This window comes from Saccopteryx bilineata, unplaced genomic scaffold (assembly GCF_036850765.1).
Source record: "Saccopteryx bilineata isolate mSacBil1 unplaced genomic scaffold, mSacBil1_pri_phased_curated manual_scaffold_74, whole genome shotgun sequence".
Taxonomy (NCBI): domain Eukaryota; kingdom Metazoa; phylum Chordata; class Mammalia; order Chiroptera; family Emballonuridae; genus Saccopteryx; species Saccopteryx bilineata.
Window position 1 is genome coordinate 60,320 of NW_027095492.1, and position 21,671 is coordinate 81,990.

The 21,671-nt window shown below is 45.8% G+C and overlaps 1 long non-coding RNA gene across 3 annotated transcripts; it reads right to left on the reverse strand.

The window, feature by feature from the left end:
* Window positions 1–1,147: 1,147 nt before the first annotated feature.
* Window positions 1,148–15,131, reverse strand: LOC136318363 (uncharacterized). Of its 3 annotated transcripts, none has more exons than XR_010728063.1 (4): window positions 13,450–15,131; window positions 5,130–13,411; window positions 4,695–4,766; window positions 1,148–2,855 (listed from the first exon to the last, which is right to left on the reverse strand). It is a non-coding gene; the product is annotated as an uncharacterized lncRNA (long non-coding RNA). The 3 variants fall into 3 exon arrangements; XR_010728064.1 differs by having other exon boundaries at window positions 5,130–5,260; window positions 8,805–15,117; XR_010728062.1 differs by having other exon boundaries at window positions 5,130–15,109.
* Window positions 15,132–21,671: the final 6,540 nt, after the last annotated feature.

Genomic DNA, 21,671 nt, shown 5'->3' on the forward strand with positions numbered 1-21,671 from the left:
GGTTCAAACTCTGGGTTTACTTGGTCAAGGCACATATGGGAGTTGATGCTTTCTGCCTCTTCCCGCTCCCCCCCCTTCTCTTTCCTCTCTAAAATGAATAAATGAAATCTAAAAAAAAATTTTTTTAATTACCTTTGACCTTTGCAACTTTCTATTGTTTATTCGTGGCAGCTCCAGCACCCAGCATACTGCTGATTAGTCTCAGCAGGTAACCTTCATACTTCTGCTCCTGATTTCTAGCAAGCAATCAGTCACTCTTATCAGCAGCTCCGGGCTCAGATAGACCAAACAGCCTGGTTCTCCTGACCAACTTTTCAGAGTAAAGGCCCAGGGTTCTCAAGCCCTTGGTGAGGTGAAAGAGGATTAAAATGTTATCACTAGGACCTAGAGAGAGACTTGGGGTTGCACAGGCCCTGGAAGCATCCAGTTCTGCTGAGCCTCAGGCCCAACCAGCTTTCCTTCTGGTCTCAGGGATTGTGAGGGCTGAGGCTGTCCCGGCCTCCCAGGATTCCCTGGAAGGCAAGGCAGTTGGGGGCTTTAGGGGGATGTGTCAGTCAGATGCTGTCAGGACATAATAGGCCATGAAGGTTAGTTAAGTCCAGCCCCAACCAAAAAGTCTATCTTCTCTAATTCCCAAGAGATAGCCCTCAGTGTCAGGAATGCTGAGCAAGAAGTGACCAGCTAGAGAATTGAGCGAGGAAGTTGAGACCCAAAGGGAGGCCCAGCTCTGTATTTAGTGAGAAGCAAGGTTCAGAAGCACGTGACAAGATGCTTAAGGAACAGCAGGCCCAGGATTGAACCTGTCTTCCTCCTCTCTGCTGGCTGCACACTGTGTCCTGTGTGCCACAGGAGATAAAAGATGAGCAGGGTGGGGGTGGGGGGATGGGCTGGGGAGGGCCGACTTGGGGATGAGAGCACGCGTGAACCTGAGCAGCTGTGCAGAGGGACAGACAGGCCTGCAGTCCAGGCTTATTCAGGTATGGTGGGAGGTGCAGCCGGGAGCCTAGAACCTTTCTGATTCCTTTCAACCCAGAGGCCTTGAGATTCTAGAATTTCTATCAGTTTGGGATTGGTAAAAACTCTTAAGTATAATCTTCACAGGAGAGGCAGAAGGAGGGGAAGGAGGAAAAAAAGGCCCACACACAATTTTACTTTTTTATATAGAATTTGTACAATATATTTCTCATTTGCATATTTTATCCACACCTTAACATCCTTTTTACAGGCTGAACTCAGCTGATATAATCAAAATTGTTTCTTTCAACCAAATAGGAAAAATTCAAAATTGTAAACCCATAAGAAAACAAATTAAAGACGATGATGAAAATAAGTCACTCCGCATTAGGGACAGTGTCTGTTATACATGATTTGGAACATACAGATTAGGACATGTTTCCATACCGTCTTCATTCCTGCCAGTTCCATCTCATCCCAGGCCGTCCTGCCTCCCAAGAAGGATCGAAGGGATGTTGGTATTGATGGAAATGTTTGGTCAGATACTGCTGGTACCAGCTGCGGACCAGGAGCTGAGGGAGTCACCTGCCTCAGGAGCACCAGGAGAGCAGGGCCTGCTCAGCCTCAGGCATTCTTCATGCCCACGAGCCCCACTGAGGCTGTGTACAGCCTATATGCCAACCCAGCTTCACCAGCCAGAGTATGGCTTTGGAAAGAGGATAATAATCAGCACTTCAGGGCAAGACTACACCATACAAAAGAAAGAAAGAAAGAAAACAGCATTCATCAGAACTAATGTAATTATTGCTAGACAAGTGATAGCCAAATAACACGCAGAGTCCCAGAGGTGGAAGTGCTGAATTACTGTGACTGTGGGGCAGAAATAAAATCATCATGTGGTTTTTGTTTTGTTTTGCCTCTAAAATAAGTTCTCCTCTGATAACACCTCAAAAGTTTCTTTAGGTACAGAAGCTAGAGAGATTCCTCAAGTTCTACTGTCACACAGACCAGTTTGTCCCCTGAATGACTGTCCCACTGGTCATTCCCTTGAGGCCCTCTCAAGGGAGTCAGTAGTGTAGTTCTGTTCTAAAAACATGAGGTGGAAACTGAAATATATTAAAACAACAACTGAAAAAACTTGGATGTGCTGGGAGCCAGTGCGTGAGCGACGCCCACGCAGCCTGCTGGCAGTTCCCAAGGGCACTTGTTCTCACCGAGGATTCTCTGGGAGGCTGTGGCTGGGGAGCTGGCATGGCACACAGTCCCGTGCTAAATGCTGGGGACCAGGTGATGGCAGGCGGGTTCTCACCAGTTTCGGGTTGGATTACCAAGTCTCAGGAAGCAAAAGCAAGAGAGGAGCCCCAGACCGGTGCTGCTGCCGGAGGCCTTGCTGAGAGAGACCGGCTCCATGCGGGCCGATCTTCACCTGAAGGCCAGGTGCGGGCAGTTCCAGCGCGGCTGCGAGAGAACCTTTCCAGAGAGGCTGCTTCCAGGTCTTCCCTGGCCTGTGGCTGCCGCAGGGACAAGCCCTGGAGAAAGGCGGTCTCCAAACGACCTTCTCCAGGGCCTCGCGCCAGCCCTTGCTGAGTAATTTTGCACTGCTATGCTTATTCTCACATGCTACGGTGTGTGCAGGTGTCTAGCCTGGGACACGGGAAGTTCTTGGAGATGTGGCTGCTCGGCGTTCTGATTGGAGTGGACGTGGGAGCTCAAGGAGAGCCGGGCACTGACCCTACAGGACCTTTCCTGAATGAGCTCAGATATCTGCACCAAGATCCCTGCGGTCAGAGGAGCTGGTTCCATGCACACCATACCGAGAGCTAACACTCGACGTTCCAGAGGCGGGTGGCCTTGTTTGGGTAGTTGACGGCCAGGCTGACAGCAGCAATGTTTTGCAAAGCCTGAGGAGAGAGAGAGAGAGTCATTACCAGTGACCAGAACCATTTCCTTGCTCAGCTCATGTGCTGGCTGAACACCACCCTTAGTTGAGCACTTGAGGGGGGCAGGGGCAAGGAAGACAGAAGCCAGATACGGTTCCCCTCACCTGGAGGGAGAACCTGAGTCTGAAGAAAGAGACAAAAGCTACTGAAACCGCACGAGGACTTCACATATAAGGCAGAAATCATCACTGCTCTAAGAGAAGGACAGGTGCAATGCTGGGGGGCTCCATGACACAGAGGACACTATCTGCGGGGGTGCGGGTAGGGGTCTGGAAAAGTTCTTTAGGGAAAGGGAACAGCACAGAGGTGCAGAAGGGAAGACAGAGCAGCCAGTGCTGGGGACCAGGAAGCAATGTTGGGAGGCTGTTAGGAAAGTGGGTGCCTTGGAGCCAGCTCGAGGCTGGTTTCCAAACTCAGCACAGCAGGAGTGGAGGACTGGCTGGAGGAGGAAGAGGCAGCACTGGTCCAGCAAAATGGATGGGCTGTGGGGAGGGTTTGGAATGACAGTGAGGAGTGGGACATGGGCACAGGCAAAAGGGAGGAGCCCATAGGGATATGCAATGTTGAGCTTTCAGTGCCAAAAGGGTCAAATTTCAAAATTTCATTTTGTGTCACACAGCTGGGGGTAGTGGTGGCAGTGCTGGGAGACATCTGTTAGGAGGGGAAGGGGTTTTTACTCTGCTTACAGGTTTCAGGAGAATTCACACAAACTCTTCCACAGTTGATGGGGGGACCCCTGCTTTTAAGCAGGCATCTGACCCCTTTTTGCTGGAGGAAGAGTTCACTGAGAAAGCTTGGCAGGAAGAGCGGGAAGCCCTGGCTGGGAGTCCCTGCCAGATGCGCACTTGAGTGTGACCCTGGGCAAATCTCTCATTTCTCCGAGTTTCAGTGCCCCTATCTGCCCGTTGCGGCAGTGGGACCACATGCTCTGTGATATTCAGGAGTCTGTGAGCCTGAGGGTCTCAAAATGGAGTCTGGGGCCTGCGGGTTCCTGAGACCCGTTCAGATAGTAAAAACTATTTTCACAATAACACTAAGACGTTATTTTGCCTTTTTCCCTTTCATACTCTCACAAGGATACTGTGGAGCTTCCCAGAGGCTAGTGTGTGGTAATACAAGTGAGCACAGGAGCCGACACGGGCTCCAGCTGTCTTCTATTAAGGCGGACATTGAAGAGAGAGAGCTGCAAGAACGGAACACAATGCCACCCCTCTGCCTTTCACAAAACATGTCACTCATGTTAACATGAAATGGGTTATTTTTAAAACAAATTGATAAGTAAACATTTAAAATTTTTGTCTTAATTTCTAAATTTCAAATCTAATTTAATTTCCAAGGGTATATTTCAATATATATAATGCTCATAAACAAAAGCTTTTTGGGATCCTCAATAATTTAAAAGTGTAAAGGAGTCCTGAGACCAAACCGCTGTCAGCAGAGGAGTTCTCCTAGCAGGGAAGAAAGTTACATCCCAAAATATCTGAAATCTAACTCTATGGAAACTTCAGGGATCTGCCAAACTGTAAATTTAAGGCATTGGTTGTTTTGGTTTAAAAGACACAAATTCTTGCTAGTGTCTTCTGACTCTACAGTTTAATATGAATGACACTGATAAATGGGCCTCAACTGCTCTCTCTGACACTAGGAGGAAGTGACTGAATTGGAACGGTGCTCCGTGTAAACCCTGGGTGGATTCTGTATGCATGCCCCAAGCTCAGAGGCTCTTGTCCTGGCCCGGGCGATGGGACAGCCCCCGCAGGCTGGCAGCCGCCCAAGGCCGGCTCCGAGGGGGAAGAGTACCTGAGCTGCACAGCGGAGAAGGTGGTCGTCAGTGGTTAAGGCCAGCAGGTAATCCTGCAGCAAGCCGAGCTCCTGTGGAGAGAGCAGGGTGCAGCTTTCACAGGCCACCTAGGAGACCCCCACCCACAACCACAGAAGCCTCGAGTGGGTGATGGGCGCTCAGTCCACCAGCACCTCACAGAAACCTCCTCAAGAGCCATGGAAGGAGCTGGGCTGGAAGGAGCCAAGTGCTGGTTCCAGGGGGCTCTGCCCAGGGTGACAGGGTGGGGAACCCCTCCTTGGATCAGTGTCCTCATGTATAAAATGAGGGGGGATAAGCTCAAGAACTTTGAAAGGCCCTTCTATCTCTCATATTCAATAATTCTTTTGTGCTGAGGGGAGGGAAAAAGAGGAGGAAGAAGAAAGAACCCATCCGTTTTATTTTCCAAAACTTACTGTTGTCAAGTGCTGGTCCACACAGTTTTCCCTTGGCCTTAGGCCTGATAAAATAAGCATCCCGGGTGTTGCCCAGGCTGGGAGGTAAGAGCCTCAGACTGCAGCCCCTCATGTCCATCAACTGCGCATTTCTAAAAATAGCACTCATAAAGAACTCCCAATGAGAATGAAAAAAAATTTCAAGTTAAATATTAAGTGAAAAAATAAAACTGTCTATATAAAATAAAAAATTTAAAATGAAAAAAGAAAACTGCATTCACAACATTGTATAACCACCTTAAAAACAACAGTAAACAGCCCTGGCTGGTTGGCTCAGTGGATATAGCGTCAGCGTGGTGTATGGACATCCTAGGTTCAATCCCCAGTCAGGGCACACATGAGAAGGTACCGTCTGCTTCTCTTCCCCCTCCCTTCTCTCTCTTTCTTCCCCTCTTACAGCCAGTGGCTTGATTGGTAAGAATGTTGGCCTCAGGCACTCAGGATAGCTTTGTTGATTTGAGCATCAGCCCCAGATGGGATTTTTCAGGTAGATCCCAGTTGGGGGGCATGTGGGAGTCTGTCTCTTTAATCTCTCTTCCTTTCACTTAAAAAAATTCCCATTTACAATAGACTAAAAAGAATAGAATACTTAGGAATAAATTTAACAAAGAAGGTGAAAGATTTGTACACTGAAAACTATAAAACACTGGTGAAGGGAATTGAAGACACCAATAAATGGAAAGATATTCTGTATTCATGAATTGAAAGAATTAATATTGTTTAAATGTTCATACTACTCAAAGCAATGTACAGATTAAAAATTTTAATAGCATTTTACACAGAAATAGAAAAAATAATTCTAAAATTCATATGGAATGACAAAAGAGCCTGGACAACCAACAGAAATTTTGAGAAGAACAAGGCTAGAATTATCACACTTCCTGATTTCAAACTATATTATGAAACTACAGTAATCAAAAGAGTATGGTATCAGCTTAAAAACTGACAAAGAGATCAACTGAACAGAATAGAGAGCCCAGAAACAAACCCCTGCACAAATGGTCAATTAATTTTTGACAAAGGTACCAAAAATACGCAATTAGGAAAGGACAGCCTCTTCAATCAATGGTATTGGGAAAACTAGATATCAACGTGCAAAAGAATAAAACTGGACCCGTCTTACATCATACATAAAAACTGACTCAAAATGGACTGAAGACTTAAATGTAAGATCTGAAACTATAAAACTCTTAGAAGAAAACAAGGATAAGCTCCTTGACACTGGTCCCGTCGCTTTTTGTATTTGATGCCAAAAATGAAAATAAACAAGTGGACCTACACCAAACTAAAAAGCTTATGCACAGCAAAAACAATAAATTATCAGCAAAATGAAAAGGCAACCTACTGAATGGGGAGAAAGTATCTGCAAACCACAGATCTGATTAGGGGTTAGTATTCAAAATATGTAAGAAACTCATACAACTCAATAACTAAAAACTATTGATAAATAGCCTAATTTAAAAATGGGCAAAGCATCCTGGTGGCAGCAGTTCTTTGATGCCAGAATGTCCTCTTTTGAGACACCTGCCTAATAGAAGCTGATGAAGCTGATTCTAAATTAGCAAAACAAAGCTATTCTACAATACTTGTTTGTATCCTTTTGAGGATTTTACAACAAAGATTCAAAGTAAAATGAGTTGAGCACTTTTTAAATATTGATTTTAGGCTCATTTTCTCATATTTTAAGTGGATCTCACAATACTTCTAAATGCCTTACATGTGAATTAGGGTGTTTGTATTAAGAGAACCATGACTGCTGCTGCTTCCGTGGTGATGTTCCTCTGATGATGCAATATGTAGACCTGGTGGTACTCTTTGTTGGGTCTCAGTTTAGAGCAGTGGTTCTCAACCTGTGGGTCGCGACCCCGGTGGGGTCGCCTAAAGCCATCAGAAAATACATAATGCATATCAGGTATTTGCAGTCCGAATCATAACTGTAGCAAAATTAGTTATGAAGTAGCCACCAAAATTATTTTTTGGTTTGAGGTCACCGCAACATGAGGAACTGTATTGCGGGGTCACGGCATTAGAAAGGTTGAGAACCACTGGTTTAGAGGATCTGCTAGTAAAGGGATGAACTGACTGTTCTAGGAAACTGGAAAGGTCAATGGAAAGAAAATGTGGATAATATTTGTGTAACAGGAAAGGCTTTGTAGAGGAAAAAATTGGGTAGAGGATCCAAAAAGACATTTTTCCAAAGAAGACATAAAAATGGCAATCAGGTACATGAAAAGATGCTCAGTATCCCTAATCATCAGGGAGATGTAATTCAAAACCATGATGAGATACCACCTGATGGATCTTATCAAAAAACATAAGAAATAACAAATGCAGGCAAGGCTGTGGAGAAAAGAGTGAACCCTTGTGCCCTGTGAGGTGACAGGTGCACTAGCTTCATGGCAGGAACCCTTTCACAGTGTATATATCTATCAAGTCATCATATTCTATACTCTAAATATATTACAATTTTATTTGTCAGTTATACTTCAATAAATCTGGAAAAAAGAAATAAACTAATTCTAAAATTTATGTAGTCAGGCAGGGTTAAAAATAGCCAAGACAATATTGAAGATGAAGAACTATGCTGAAGGATGTATACTATTATATATGTAAATCTGCTATAAGATTTAAAAAATATTTTTTTAATTTATTCATTTTAGAGAAGAGAGAGAGAGAGAGAGAAAGGAGGGAAGGAGGGAGGAGGAGGAGCAGGAAGCATTAACTCTCTTATGTGCCTTGACCAAGCAAACATGGGGTTTCGAATCGGAAACCACAGCATTCCAGGTCAATGATTTATCTATTGTGCCACCACAGGTCAGGCAAAGCTACAAGATTTAAGACAGTGTGATACTGGCACAAGGATAATCAAAAAGACCAGTGGAATAAGAGACCAGACACAGATCCATGCACATATGGATGCTTATTTTGTGGCAAAGATGGTACTGAAGTGTCCTTATAAGTCAAGTAGAGACCCATGTGAAAAAAACTAATTTTAACCCCTGCACCTAATTATCATTCACTAAAATTCATTCCACGTTGATTGTAAATCTAAATGTGACAAGGAAAACAATGAAACTTCTTGAGCTCAGTGTCAACAAGACAACAAAAAAATGTACTAAGCAAGTCAACAAAAGCACTAACAGCCTGACCAGGTGGTGGCGCAGTGGATAGAGCATCAGACTGGGATGTAGAGGACCCAGGTTCGAGACCTCGAGGTTGCCAGCTTGAGCATGGGCTCATCTGGTTTGAGCAAAAGCCCACCAGCTTGAACCCAAGGTCGCTGGCTCCAGCAAGGGGTTACTCAGTCTGCTGAAGGCCCGTGGTCAAGGCACATATGAGAGAGCAATCAATGAACAACTAAGGTGTTGCAACGTGCAATGAAAAACTGATGATTGATGCTTCTCATCTCTCCGTTCCTGCTGTCTGTCCCTGTCTATCCCTCTCTCTGACTCACTCTCTGTCTCTGTAAAAAATAAATAAATAAATAAGCACTAACAAAAAGGAAATGATTGATAAACTGAAAGACATTAGACTTAGAAACTTCTTTTCATCAAAGACACAAGTGAACGGGCAAGCCATTGTGATAGTCACAATATAAATACCCAGTAAAAGACTCGTAGCCAGAAGGCAGCTTACCTGTGGGTGCAGCATCGCTGCCGGCCGGCCTTTAGCCGAAGGTTTGAATGGAGCACCACGGGGAGGGGGTCAGGGGCTGAGGCCGGGGCCAAGCCTGCCTCCCCTGCGGGCCCGGTGGTCCGCAGATCGCAGTGGTTTTGCTGGCGCGCTGGTCGGGGACCAGAGGACTGCGGGGACGCTTGTATTTGGAAAAACCTTGGCGGTGCCTCCTCCCGTGCCTGTGGACCCCCGGCACTGCACCCGCCCGGGCCGCCGACCTTCGTGAACCTGTTATCTCCGATTCCCCAGACAGGAAGGGGCCCCAGCCCGCGTCTCCTCCCCCGGCTGAGCCTTCAGCCCCAGTGAGTAGACGAGCACCGGGGTCCCTCGTGGCCGAGGCCCGGCAGGCGGGTGCTCCTGGAGCTTTCCTTGTCCCTAAAGTTGGACAAGTCACTTGCTTGAGCAATAGGTTACTTGGTCTGCTTTAGCCCCACGGTCAAGGCACATATGAGAAAGCATTCAGTGAACAACTAGGGTGTTGCAACGAAAAACTGATGGTTGATGGTTCTCATTTCTCTGTTTGTCCTAATCTCTCTCTCTCTCTCTCTCTGACTCTCTGTCCCTGTCCCTATAAAAAATAAAATAAAATAATTTTTTTAATTATAAAAAAGTGCCTCTGGAAGCTGATGGTGGTGTTATCAGTACCACTAGGGTGGGAAGGAAGAAGGGAGTGGCAGATCTCTCATCTCCCTACCTACAAAATTGTGAGCGGGAGCCCCGGCCCAGCGGGCAGCGGCTTTTTTCCAAAAAGGGCGGAGCTGCGCCCTGGGGAGACACCGGTTGCTGCCGCCGGCGCGCGGTAGCTCTCTGCCCCTCAGCCCTCTGCCAGCCGGCCTTTAAGCCGAAGAACGGAGTGGAGCAGCACTGGGTGGGAGTCAGGGGCTGGGGCTGGGGCCGTGCCGCCCTCCAGGGTGGGCCCGGCGGCACGCAGAGCGCAGTGGTTTGCTGGCTCACCGGCGAGGACCAGAGGACTACGGGGACGCTTGACCTGTGGAAAAACTTGGCGGTGCCTCCTCCCGTGCCTGTGGACCCCACCACTGCACCCGCCGGGCCGCCGACCTTCGCACACCTGTTCCGTCCGGTTTCCTTGTCAGAAGGGGCCCCAGCCCGCAACTCCTCCCAAGGCTGATCGCCGAGCCGCAATGTGTAGACAAGCACCGGGTTCCCCTGCAGCTGATTTGCGGCAGGCGGCTGCTCCTGGAGCTTTCCCTGTCCCTGAGGTTGCCTGCCCGCCCGACCTGGGACTGGAGGGAAATGGAGGCTGAAGAGGATGCTGCCCGGTGCAGAATGGGTTTGAGCGGGATGGGGGTGTGGAGGGCTTTAAGCACAACTTGCAAGGCCTCCAGACTATCTGTAGCCTCATTCGCGTCAATGGTTTAGTTGGTCTGCTCTAGCCCCACGGTCAAAGCACTAAGGAGAAAGTCAGTGAACTATAGTGTCGGAACGAAAAACTGATGATTTATGGTTCTCATTTCTCTCTCTTCCTGTCTTTGTTAATCTCTCTCTTTCTGACTCTCTCTCTGTTCCTATAAAATATAAAATTAAAAAATAAAAAAACGCCTTTGGAAGCTAATGGGGGGTGTTATACTACTAGGGTAGGAAGAGAGGTGATGGCAGATCTCTCATCGCCCTAACTACGGCGGAGTGTGCGTGAGCTCCGGCGCGGGCGGCGGCTTTTGTTCCCGAGAGGGCGGTGCTACACCCTGTGGAGACACCAGTTGCTGAGCCCGCGGTGTAGCTTTCTGCTTGGCAGCCGGCTGCCAGCCGGCCTTTCGCCGAAAATCGGAATGGAGCGGCACGGGGAGGGGGTCATATGCTGGGACCCGGGTCGGGGCCGGGCCTGCCTCCCGTGTGTGCCTGGCGGCCCACATAGCGCTTTGGTTTTGCTGGCGCGCGAGCCGGGGACCAGAGGACTGCGGGACTCTTGTTTTTTGGAAAAACCTTGGCGGTTTCTTCTCTCGTGCCAGTGGACCTCTGCCCACTGCACCCGTCTGTGCCGCTGACCTTCGCCCACCAGTTACGTCCGATTCCCTAGACAGGAAGGGGCCCCAGTTCGCGTCTCCTCCCGGGGCTGAGCCCCAAGGCCTAGTGAGTAGATGAGCACCGGGGTCCCCTGGGGCCGAGGCCGGCAGGAGGGCGCTCCTGGGGCTTTCCCTGTCCCTGAGGTTGCCTGCTCCTCCCAACCTGGGACTGGAGGGAAACGGAGGCTGAAGAGGATGCTACCGGGTGCGGATGTTTTTGAGTGGGATGGTGGTGGGGAGGGGATTAAGCACTGCTTGCAAGGCCCCCAGACTAGCTGTAGCCCCAGCTGCATCACTCTCAGACCTGGAAACAAGCGTCTGAAGGCCAGCCCTGCCCGGGATGTTAACCTTTCGTAGCAGGGGTCTCTCTCTCTCTCTCTCTCTCTCTCTCTCTCTCTCTCTCTCTCTCTCTCTCACACACACACACACACACACACACACACACACACACACACACACGGCAGCGCAGTGCAGTGCAGTGCAGTGCAGTGCAGCGAGGTTGCCTGCGCTAGCTTGATTGCTCACAAGGGCCTCTGGCTGGAAGTCTGGAATTACCCCAGCATAAAATGTGCCTCTGGAAGCTGATGGTGGGGTTATCAGCACTACCAGGGTGGGAAGGAGGGAGGGGGTAGCAGATCTCTCATCGCCCTACCTACGGAGGAGTGAGTGGTAGGAGGCCCATCAGCTGAGGTGGGTCATAGCCCAGGCCTGTGTGGGGAATCTGTCTGCTATGCACTTTCTCTGGGCCTGGACCACAGCCCTCTGGCCAGAGGCTGGCATACTGATGCCCTGCCCCCAGGGCATGGTGGTGGAGAGCAGTCCTCTCCCTCCACTTTCCTGCCAGCTTGGGGAAATTGGGTCAAGAGAAGTTGTTGGCCTCAGGGCTGTACCCTGGATCTTCCCCAACCCCGAGTTCCTGGGCCCTTGGGCAAATTGCACCCCCTCACTTGCTGTTCCCAATCAGCTTCAGGGCCTGAGCAGAGGAGAACAGCAAAGGCTATGAGTTGGGTGACAGGGACACAGAGCAGCCAGGGCCTCCAGGCACCTGGCTCAGCAGGCATCCCTTGTCCCCTCAGCCACCTGGCTGGGTCCACTTAAGACCCTCTTCACAGAAGACCCCTGGCCCCACACTCTGAGAATGGGGGAGTAAGGATGGCTCAGAGCTGGTGTAATCTCCCCTCCCCCAAATGTCCTGGCCCAGGGCAGGTGCCATGGGGCGTCTTTGTCAGAGCAGCCTTTCTCTTTCTAGTCTCATTAGGTGACTCCCCTTTCTCTGAACGGAGCCCTCATTATCCTACTTTGGTCAGGCCCTTCCTTCTTCCTGACTGCCCTCCCCCCACTCACCAAGCGAAACTTCCCTCACTGACCCTAAGTCCACATGCCCGTCTGCCCGCTCATCCACCTGCGTCGCTCTGTGGCTGTAGAAGACTGTTCTATGTCCAGGAGACCAGGCCTGATCTCTCTCTGGCTCTGTCACAGCTCCCTATGTCTATAGAGGCCACAGAGCTAGCCGCTGGACAGAGGGGCCCTCCACAAGGTGGCATCCCTCACTCACTCTGCAGTCAGTGTGCACGGCCAGGCAGCCAGTGGAACCGTAAACAGACAGGACTTAGCTGACCTCATGCCTGCCCTTGCTTCTGAAAACTATTTTTTTCTTCTAGGACGGTGCACAGGGATGCAGGGAGGCAGCTATGGCGTGTGTAGGCAGAGCTGGCAGCCCCGTGACATCATTCAGAGGGGAACTACAAGTTGGTGGCACGTAACCAGGCCCACCTCTAAGGGGATCTGAGGCTCCAATGGAGCCTTGGTTGGTTGCTTCAATGGAGCCTTGGCTGTTTTCCTACCTCAATCCACTGTTTCCTACCTCGATCCACTGTTGTGGATCGTAAATGGCAAAAAGCCATTGTAGATTCGAGGCTTAGCAAAAGGCTAAGTTCTCCCCCCTCCATCTCCATATTGGCTGAGATGCTGAGTCTTTGCACCCATTTCACTTGTTTCTTTAGGTTGCTGGAAGCAACTTACATCCCCTTCCTCTGACTCTCTGTTTTCAGATGTTGGTAGATTTCACTAATGCATCCTGTTTTATGCCTTGGTCTAGAGTTCCTGTTTTAGCCTTCGATGTGCAACTTTGTATCAGGGTCCTTGATTTGCATATGGCTATATAATAAAGCAAACTGGGGCTATGGGGCACTCGGATACTGCCAGGCATTTTGAAGAGTCTTCCCAATATAGTGAAATAACCCATTGCATGGCCTTGGATGGGAACACAGCCAACAAGAAAAGAATGTTTTGCCAAGAAAATTGTTTTGTGACTTGAAGGCGGGTCACATGTGACTGAAACAGGTCTATGTGACTGAAGGTAGTTTCTGGGCTTTTTCTCAGTAAAACATCCTCATAAGATTTCTGTACCTTCCAAGGTTATCCCTTCAGATAAGGGGAGGAATGTTGTGGAAACCACAGAAGCAATAACAATTAATGAATGCCTTTTGATATTATGTTGTTACTAAGCTATCTTGCAGGTGTACTCCATGTATCTAAGTAAATTAGCTTGATCTAAGTAACATCTAAGTAAGTATCTAAGTAACATATGCTTGATGTTATGCCAATTTCTCAGTAAACAAGCTTTTTGAAGTCTTGTGAATAAAATTAGGACACAGCGTGAACTCGGGGCCATTTGCCTGAGCAAGCGGTGGTCCTTTGCTAGTCCTTGATGATTTCATCTGCTGATCTCTCTCTCTGTGCCCCCGACTCACAACAACATTTGGCGCCTACCGTGGGGCCTTAAGAAGAGATTGGGAACAGATGGAACCCCGAAAGGGTAGGTTGAATGCGCTGTGTACGCAAAACTTTCAGGTAACTAGCAAAGTCATGGGAAATTCCCATTCATTAGGGGACAATTATGTACAAGTTTTAAAATCCCTCTCAAGAGGATCAGGGATTCAGATAAAAGACAAGATTTTGTTACGTCTTTTAAATGCTATTTTTAAATGCTATTCAGAAACACTGTTATTGGTATACGCCTGAACATTGTAATCAATTGAATTTGAATGTTTGGCAACAAGTAGGAAAATCTTTACGCTGTGTTCATCAGCATGGAGATCCACTTGATGCTGAAATGTAGGCTCCCGGGAGCCTACATTTTTTAATTCCCTTAAGGATTTTTTAATTCCCTTAAGTCTCTGAAATGCAACAGGTGCTTATGCGTCATGATGATTTAGAATCTAATTCTAGTAATTTTTCTGCATCTATTTTTCCAATTATTCAACAGACTTTTCTTCTTAATGCTCCAGATCCTGGGGGAGGGCATAATATCCAATTTGACCAATTTGAATTTACTTTCTTAAAGCTAGTCAATCTGTTGCTACGTATGGACCTCAGTCCTCATATGTTCAAGGTCTTATCTCTTCCTATTGTAATAATCATTTAATCATTCCTTTGGATTGGGATTTACTTGCCAGTAAGGTTTTGGAACCAGGACAATATTTACAATTCAAATCTTGGTGGAGAGAGGAGGCTTTTCAAATATCTTGCATGAACGCCAGAAATAATCTCCCGGGAACTACTTTTGAAATGCTCATCGGTGTTGGCACTTATGCAGCTGTGGGACAACAAACTGGTTATACTGATGCTGTTATAGCTCAGATTAGATTGCTTGTCTTAAAGCCTGGATGCAAATTCATGGAGTTGGAAACAAGGAAGAAAAGCTTAAAGCTTTACATCAGTTGGTACAAATTCAATTAGAATTAGGACATATAGAAGAATCATGAAGTCCTTAGAATTCTCTAGTCTTTGTAATAATGAAATAAATAAATACTAAATTTCTTTGGTGTTTTAGCTACAATCCTCTGAGCTATCACTTTCTTTCTTATTCTTTGCCTGGAAACTGAGGCGGGGGACATGTGTTGGATCTGACTATAGAAAATATCCCAGCAGCTGCCAAGAGAATTTTCTTGGGGAAATTTTGTTTAGTCTCATCCATCATCAGTCCCTCTGTTAGAAAATGCCCTGAATAAAATCAGGCAGGCATCTTTCTAGTCTGACTGTGCTCTGAAATCCCGGGTTTCTCTTTGGTTTGTCTGGTCTGGTTTGTCTGATTCTAATTTCTGTTTAGTTTTTGTTTAATGTTGTCTAAAATGTGATTTTTAAGGCCTGAATTGTGTTTACATACAAAGATTAAAAATGCCGGCTTTTATATTGAAAAAATAGTTTCATCCATATATTTTTTCCTTTAAAATGAGAAATTATAAGGAGTGCTCATTTAAATTTAAACTGAATAGGATATGGGTCCTTAAGACTTGCTAATTTGGTTAATACATTGTAAGGTATATTCAAAGTTTGAAATCAAATAAGAATTCAAGTATTAGGATTAAAGTTATATGTTATACTTGTATTTCTATATTGAAAATTGTCTTGTTTATGTGTAAAATATGCTCAAATTTGTAAAACTAAGGAATTAAATAAAATTAAGTCATTTTAAGAATTTATCTCAAGCTGCTTTAGACAGTTGGCTGCTTGTAAGGCAACATCCTAAAAAAGGAGGCACTGAGGAAAGTGGGAATTTAGTTCCTCTGATGCCCTATAATAGACTTAACAATACAAAAGACTTTTAGATATAGAAGCTGATGCATCTCTTATTACTAAGCAACATTAGTTTTCTTTTTAGCCCACTTAGGTAGTAGTCACTAAGCTGCATGGCTTAGGAAAAGTCCCTAACAAAGTTCTAAGATTTCTTTTACAATAGGAAAATAACAAGGGTCATTTGGCCTCTGATAAAGAAAAACATTTATCTTACAAGTAATTAAAAGAGCAACTTTTAAAATTACAATCTAAACTTTCTGACAAGGAGTTTTTTATACTCACTATGACCAAATTTCTGTCAAAGCTCTTTAAGAGTTAAAAACAGCTTGCTCCCAGTATAAAACTAACTGTCTTTATATGCAGGAACTGCTATCCTCCTTCATAGACTCTGAATGTTTTATTTCAAAAAATTTAGAAATGTTAGCTTGGACTGTTCTTTCAAAAGCGAAAGAGTTACAATTTATAACTTAGGAAAATCAAGCTTGTATTCAAGCTAATCAAAATACTAATGTTAACCTTCTTATTAATGTTACAGAAGATGAACTTTTTTTTTTTTTTTGTATTTTTCTGAAGCTGGAAACGGGGAGGCAGACAGACTCCCGCATGCGCCCGACCAGGATCCACCCAGCACGCCCACCAGGGGGCGACGCTCTGCCCATCCGGGGCATTGCTCTGTTGCAACCAGAGCCAGTCTAGCACCTGAGGCAGAGGCCATGGAGCCATCCCCAGAGCCTGGGCCATCTTTGCTCCAATGGAGCCTTGGCTGTGAGAGGGGAAGAAAGAGACAGAGAGGAAGGAGAGAGGGAGGGGTGGAGAAGCAGATGGGCGCTTCTCCTGTGTGCCCTGGCTGGGAATCAAACCCAGGACTTCTGCACGCCAGGCCAACGCTCTACCACTGAGCCAACCGACCAGGGCCAGATGAACTTTTTAGATGGACAGTTTGCTAATTTACAACAGCAATGTAGGCAAAATGTAGGGGTGAGGATTTGCTCTTATTTCCACAGATACGGGAATAGTAGATACCTTCCAGAAAATTGAAGCCTCGGCATAAGTTGGAAATAGAAAAAAGGGAAATTTGACAATTAAATAAACTTACCTAGGAGGCAAAAAATGTTTTAATTAAGATTGACTTAAAAAAACATCTTTGACTCTGTTTCTAGCAATGCTAGCTGTTCTGTCTATAACAATAAGCATAACTAACTATTCTTACTAAGTTTATATTACTTAAATAAGCAATATTGAATAGTCAGACACTGTATCAACATTATGTAAATCAACCTTTAGAAAAAATTTGTTAAAAATATCCTCAATCTTTAATAATCCATTATATAAATGACATATTAATAGCTTATAAAAATAATGCTGAACTTTCAGTCATCCTTAAAAATGCTTCTGAAACCTTAAATCAGTGTAGTTTGATTGTAGTTAAAGGCAAAATTTAAACATCCTGTCCTATTAACATTGTTACTGATTCACAATATGTAGAACATACAATTAAACTTATAGAAACTGTTTATATTTCAAATAATAGTTCTAGATTGCACAAATTGTTTCAAGAGTTACAACTTTTATTATAGGAATGAAATTTGCCTATCTACATAACTCACATTTGTTCTCAATACAGCTTTAGGAGGACCTATGTCTACTACAGATAATGAAGTTGATCAATTACTCATTAGATCAATAAAAATAGCTACTAAGTTTTATACAAAGACTCATACAAATAAAAAAGATTTAATGCAAAAATTTAAAATAACCTGGTGAGAAGCTCAGAATATTGTTAGAAACTGTCCTCAGTATAGTATTATAAATGCTCCTCCATTACCGAGAGGAATAAATCTTAGAGGGCAACACAGTAATAACCTGTAGCAAATAGATATTGCTCATATTTCTTCTTTTAAAAAACTATCTTATGTACGGTTTTATTAATATTTATTCTTCCTTTCGATAGGCCAATCTTTGCCTAAAGAAAGAGCTAATTGTGTCATTCAACATCTTATTGAAGCTTTTAATGTTATAGGCATTCCTAAAGCAATTAAAACTGACAATAGTCCTACCTATACATCTACTAAATTTCAACAATTCTTAGCATTTTAGAATATTAAACATACTACTAGAATTCCATATAATCCACAAGAACAAGCATTTATTGAATGCAGTAATTGCACTCTGAAAAATATGTTACTTAAACAAAAGGGGGGAGAAGAAAGGAGATTATTCCCTAGAATTATGTTACACAAAGCTTTATTTACTTTAAATTTTTTAAATACAGGAGAAAATAATTTGACTGCTGCAGACAGACGAAGATTAATCAACCTATACATTATAAAAGTGAGTTGAATCAATAGGTACCTAGTGTAGTGCAACATTGGGAAAGAGGGTTTGCTTGTGTCATTGCAGAATCCGGTGAAGTCCTTTGGAGTCCTGCTCGCAGAATTAAACTAACAACATGAATAAGAACAATAGTTTCTTTCCATAACTGCCCATTGCTGAGATGGAAGAAATGAATTTCAAAAGAAGAATCTTAAAGGTGCTGCTGCTCGGTATTGAAAAGGCTAAAATACCAAGTTGGGTTCAACTTAAAAAGCTGATCTTTAATGGTAAAAATATGCTACAAGTTACTAGAAAAAAAAAATGCTACTAACCTGTTTTTAGCAATGACTGCTTTGGTAATAATTCCGGTAAGAAGTAGAGCTGAAAATTTTAGTTATTAGGCATATGTTCCTAATCCTCCATTAAGTAGAACTATTCCTTAGGAAAATAGTGCCTTTCCTATTTTTGTTAATGACTCTAATTGGCTTCTAGGACCTTTTAATGATACAGGTCCCTTAGCACCTTCGAAAGAAGGTGTAATATTAGAAAATCATACAACAGGAATTGAGGAATTACCTATATGTATATGACATGAGCCACATTGTTTAAACATAGAAACTCAAGCATGGCTCTCTCTTGTCAAAGATAACAGTAAAGGAAATGAAAAAAAAAACCCAAAACGTTTGTTACAAGGATATAGATTTAAAAGTAATATATCTGTATATAAAACATTATAGATTAAAGCCCTCATAGCTCTGCCCAAGTTAAAGGGCAGGGTGCTCACTTAAGGTGGCATAAGAACAATGGTTTAATTACAGCTGGTGATCAAAGGAATCCTACAATCATATGGCATAGAGAAGGGATGTCACCTCAAGTTCCTCATATAAAATTTGGTCCTATACAAATATCATTTGTGCAAAGTAGCCATGGCACTTAAACATATGTCAGTGTAGAAAGGAATAACTGAAAACAATAAATAAAACAGAAGAGTGACCATGGATTTGGCAACATGGAGGTATCAGTGCAGTGGGTGAGGGAGTTTCAGTGGAGTGGGAAAACAAAAGCCAGTCTGGAGTCTTCTCAAGAGAGAATTGGGGGTGAGGGTGTGGAGACAGTGAGTATAGATAACTCACTTCTATTATTATGAACTTAAGTTAGATGAATTATAGCTCTGGTAATTAAAACAAATGACTATAATTCCAGTTTTACAGATGAGGGAACTGACGTCTAGAGATTCTAACAGGCCCAGGGTTTTACAACAGAAGAGCTTGTGCTTTTCACCACAAGGAAGATCACCTCCTCCTATCTTCTGAGTATGACAACGAGGAAATAAATGCCCTTTGCTATTTCAAATCCCTTCCTAAGCTCGAGAGACACTCAGGGCTGTCATTGGGGAAGCCAAGTCTGACCCAGCTGCCTTGGACTGGGGGTTTCAGGTCAAGCACGGAGCTAAGTGTTTTACAAGACTTACGGCATCTAGTTCTTTCAATGGTCCCATGAAAGAGGAGTCATCATCTTCACATTATAGGTAAGGAAACTGAAGCTCAGAGAGGCTAAGATTTTCCCCTGACGTCACACAGGTAGAGAGTAGTCAAATTTGGAGCTTAGATCTGCCTAACTTCCAAGTCAGCATTCTGAAACATCAGACCTTACAGCCTCCGCGCCAGTGGCGAAGGCTGGGTGGGTGGGGAACGCTGAAGAAGTGTATGCTGAGGCTTCCCACCACTTCCTTGCCAGCACCCCGCACTAGTGACTGCTCTGAGGACCCTCTCGACCTCTCTATAAACTAGGCAGTGGAGCAGTGGGTAGAGAAGTTGTGGAAACAGGAGTCGGTTCACAGCCTGCCCACACGTGTTCTAACCGAGGTCGGTGCTTGCCGTGTTCTTGTTTCCAGGCAGGCAGGTACTGTTTTGCAGGAGCTCAGGCACAGACCTGCTCAGACAGTAACTCGCCAGAACCCAAGAGTTGAGGAGGAGGAGGGGGCATAGGCTCTGGAAAGGGCAGCCGGCGGCAGAAACTGCAGAAGGAGTCCCAGTGAGAACGCCCTAGCCCTGAGTTCCTGAACCGTGATCCATAAGGCCCTGGGCATGTCTATCTGGACAAGAGGAAATACTGGGACCGGACAGATACAAGTTCAAATTCTGATGTCAGCCTTATATACCTGCACAGACTTGAGTCATTTTTCTGAGAGCTTAGAAACAGAAATTAGAAGGTGAATGTTGTTGAGCAGATGCAGAATGAGAAGACCAAAGTCTGGAAGTCCGGGTCCAAATCTATCACCTGTGTGAACTTGGCCAGACCCCTCCCCATCTTTGAATCTGCTTTTTTGCTTATGTAAATGAGGCATAAAAATATCTACCTTGCAGGAAGGGTGAGAGGCTTACCCAGGAAAGGTAAGACGGAAAGGCACCTGGAGGCCTGCTTGGCAAATGGGACGCACTTAAAAATGTTAGCTCTGGCCTTGGCCAGTTGGCTCAGCGGTAGAGCGTCGGCCTAGCGTGCGGAGGACCCGGGTTCGATTCCCGGCCAGGGCACACAGGAGAAGCGCACATTTGCTTCTCCACCCCTCTGCCGCGCTTTCCTCTCTGTCTCTCTCTCTCCCGCAGCCGAGGCTCCATTGGAGCAAAGATGGCCCGGGCGCTGGGGATGGCTCTGTGGCCTCTGCCTCAGGCGCTAGAGTGGCTCTGGTCGCAACATGGCAACGCCCAGGATGGGCAGAGCATCGCCCCCTGGTGGGCAGAGCGTCGCCCCATGGTGGGCGTGCCGGGTGGATCCCGGTCGGGCGCATGCGGGAGTCTGTCTGACTGTCTCTCCCTGTTTCCAGCTTCAGAAAAATGAAAAAAAAAAAAAAATGTTAGCTCTGAATTCACTCATCCATTATTTACTGAATATCCCCTATGGCCCAAGCACTTAGCTAGGCACAAAGGGCTTGGGAGCTTTGAGATACCCCTGAACTATGTGCATTTCTCCTGGGAGGAGGGTGAGAAGGCATCCTGGGAAGCTGATGGCTGTGGAATGAGAAAGCTGGTGTGTTCTGCATTTGAGTATTCCCCACAAGGTCGCCACGGTTGCCTGACTTACTCTGTTCAGGGACACTGACTCTGTTTTTCCACAGAGATTTGCAGGGAAACGCTATAACATCCTTGAGCGAAAATTCTTGGAAGTAGTCCTATCAGCACATTAAAAAACTGTGAGTATATATCTCCAAAAATGAATACAAAGAAGCCACTGCATTGTAAGGCAAGCGAAGCCTTGGGTGCAGTTTAGTAGAATCCTTGGTAGTTGGGAGCTGCTAAAGAAAGGAGCATGCAGCCCTGGCCGGTTGGCTCAGCGGTAGAGCGTCGGCCTAGCGTGCGGAGGACCCGGGTTCGATTCCCGGCCAGGGCACACAGGAGAAGCGCCCATTTGCTTCTCCACCCCTCCGCCGCGCTTTCCTCTCTGTCTCTCTCTTCCCCTCCCGCAGCCGGGGCTCCATTGGAGCAAAGATGGCCCGGGCGCTGGGGATGGCTCTGTGGCCTCTGCCCCAGGCGCTAGAGTGGCTCTGGTCGCAACATGGCGACGCCCAGGATGGGCAGAGCATCACCCCCTGGTGGGCAGAGCTTTGCCCCTGGTGGGCGTGCCGGGTGGATCCCGGTCGGGCGCATGCGGGAGTCTATCTGACTGTCTCTTCCTGTTTCCAGCTTCAGAAAAATGAGAAAAAAAAAAAAAAAAAGAAAGGAGCATGCAAGAAACCTCCAGCCAAGGGGGCAGAGCCTCTCTCAGGATTCCAAGAAACCTCCAAATATGGGGGTTGAGCCACTCTTTAAAATGGAAGAAACCTTCAGGGTGGGGGTTCAGTCTCTCCAGAGAGTGCAGGAAACCTCTAAGAAGGGGGGCAGAGCCTCTCTAAGGAGGCCAAGAAACCCACAGGATGGGG